General features: G+C 35.7%; 1 long non-coding RNA gene across 2 annotated transcripts; it reads left to right on the forward strand.

Moving 5' to 3' along the window:
• The first annotated feature begins 1,466 nt into the window (after window positions 1-1,466).
• Window positions 1,467-2,291, forward strand: LOC113698854 (uncharacterized). Of its 2 annotated transcripts, XR_011817460.1 has the most exons (3): window positions 1,467-1,711; window positions 1,824-1,903; window positions 2,027-2,291. It is a non-coding gene; the product is annotated as an uncharacterized lncRNA (long non-coding RNA). The 2 variants fall into 2 exon arrangements; XR_011817459.1 differs by having other exon boundaries at window positions 1,824-2,291.
• The last annotated feature ends 225 nt before the right edge of the window (window positions 2,292-2,516 follow it).

The raw sequence follows: 2,516 nt of genomic DNA on the forward strand, positions 1-2,516 counted from the left end.
GTGTGCTATTACAATTTATTTGCTTAAATTAGCTTATAAGCCACCGCCCCCCCCCCCCCCCCCTTTTTTTTTTCCCTCTTTTGATTCTTCACTTCTCCGTACTCTTTTATCCTGCTTCGTTTGCTGTACAGGTCATTCAACCCGTTCCCAAATACGAAGCACAGCTCCTTCGGATCCGTCTTCTTTTCTGATAAACTTTTTTGATATACTTATTTTTTTTGACAGTTTTTTTTATGTACTTATATACAACATCGTTTGGGTAATAGCTCGGGTTAGCTCAATGATCAAGGAAGTTCTCCCCACTATCGGATTTGAATTCTGACTCTGATGATTGGAAAGTATATATATTTAAAACAAAATGAAAAAAAAAAAAAGAAGAAGGCTTGGATAATTAGAGCAGCCAAAAGTAAAAGGGCACCGCAAACGCCATCTCGAAGTAGACATTTCCCATCCTCCCATAAACTTGAGCATTAATTGGAATCATTGATTATTTCTTTCTTAAGCAGTTGCATTTTGAGGGAATTGTTACAGAAGAAGTAAAAATCAAGATCCAAGGGACACTATAATACTCCCTCCGTCCCACTTTGATAGTCCTGTTTTTTTTTTCACACAGTTTAAGAAAAAGTAGTTAACTTTATTGGAAAAGTAAATTTAGATTGCTATTTTTCTAAAATACCCTCACATTAAATAGAGTACAACTTTATGGGAACTTGAATTGATGGTAAAAAAAGAATCAACTCTCATTAAATAGGGTAGGTTTATAGCAACAACAACTTGTATTGAATAAGGGTATTTTAGGAAAATGAAAATACAACTACATTCTTCAATTGGAAAGTGGACTGCAATTTGGGACAGACAAAAAAGAAAAACAGGACTATAAAAGTGGGACGGAGGGAGTACTACTGTATCTCGGCGATTAAAATAAGACTATTCCAACGCAGGAACTGTTCCATCTAGTAAGTTAAACTGGTATAAATTATTAATCCAATAGCAAGTTATATACACTATCATAATTGAGTGAATGATGCATAAGTAAATTTTGAATTTAGCGCTATCAAAATGTTAAATTAGAAAACCATCAAAATGTAAAGTTGAACCAAAAAAAAAAAAACCTAAACTCGATACATGTAGTCTACGTAACTCGGCGATCAAGAAGTTTCGACACTTATTGGTGATCAGGAAGTTTGTACTGCAAGAAATTATCTAATACAATATTTAAATAAGAAATTACCTAATACAATACTTAAATAAGAAAATTGACAAAAACTATCCTTGGCCCCAAAAAAAATTACTACTAAAGAAATTGCATGCCACCATTCAGTTTTTTTCCCTCCCAAAAAGATTTGACAAAACTGATCAATTTTTAGAAATTACACATTATACGTTTTATTTAAGTCGGTTAATGGGAATAAATCTTTGTACAATTGGTGTAGGAAACTACTTGCAAAAAAAACAAAAACCCCTTGAAAAGAGGGTCCGCAGAAGTGTCAGTACTTTCATCGGATCTGAGGCCAGTCTTACATTCTTCTGACACATTCCGCATTCTCCATTCTTCGTTGTATCTTCTTACATTCACAATCTCGGTAGCAGAGCAGAGCAAATAGCTGCTCATTTTCAGGGTTTGCGAAACAAGCAAGATCAATCATGAGATCCTCTTGCTTTCAGGCAATGCTCCTTGTGTCAGTTCTTCTAATTCTTTCTTCTACTCATGGTAATTAGTTCATGTTAACTACGTACAGACCATCAGTAATTATTAATCGGTATAAATTTGTTGATTTTCTGAAGCTTCGTTATTTACGCCGGCCGTTTGGTTTTATGCACAGGATCAGCCGGGAAAATGACGGTGGAGACTTATGGCTACCAAGATGCTGCTGCCCCCCCCCCCCCCGGTGTTTCACTAAAGGTAATTTCAAATTTCCTTTTTCTGTTTTCGGTTAGAGATAAACTTTTGTTCCTCTGCAAAAACATATAAATAAAAACAATTTTCGGGCAGCTTAAATGTTCGTTTTCATCGATGCCTTCTCAGGAAAACGCAAGTAGGCCTGTCAACGGGTCGGGTCTAGACCCGGATCCGGATCGGATCCGTGAAATTATTATGGGTATGGGTAGGGATTTAATTTCGTTACTCGGATCAGGATCCGAATCTGTTTTATCAAACAAAAAAGCGGGTCGGATGCGGAATATAGTATTCCGACCCGTATTAGACCCGGATCCGGATATAAATGAATTAATAATTTAAAAAATATATATTTATCAATATAATTTGATTAGGATGATGTATTTGAGTAAAATCAATTTGATTTCTTTTCTTATTTGATTTTTTCTTTGCATTAGTTAGAAATTAGTTTACAAATATATTTTTTCTCATTTTTATTATAAATTATAAATTTTGCTAAATTTGTTCAGATAGACCCGACTCGGATCCGAGACCCGCCGGGTCCGGAACATAGAATAAAAGACTCGACGGGTAAACGGATCGGATCCGGGCCCGGTATATTAATTGGGGTCCGGGTCCG

The sequence above is a fragment of the Coffea arabica genome, chromosome 7c, assembly GCF_036785885.1.
Source record: "Coffea arabica cultivar ET-39 chromosome 7c, Coffea Arabica ET-39 HiFi, whole genome shotgun sequence".
Lineage (NCBI taxonomy): Eukaryota > Viridiplantae > Streptophyta > Magnoliopsida > Gentianales > Rubiaceae > Coffea > Coffea arabica.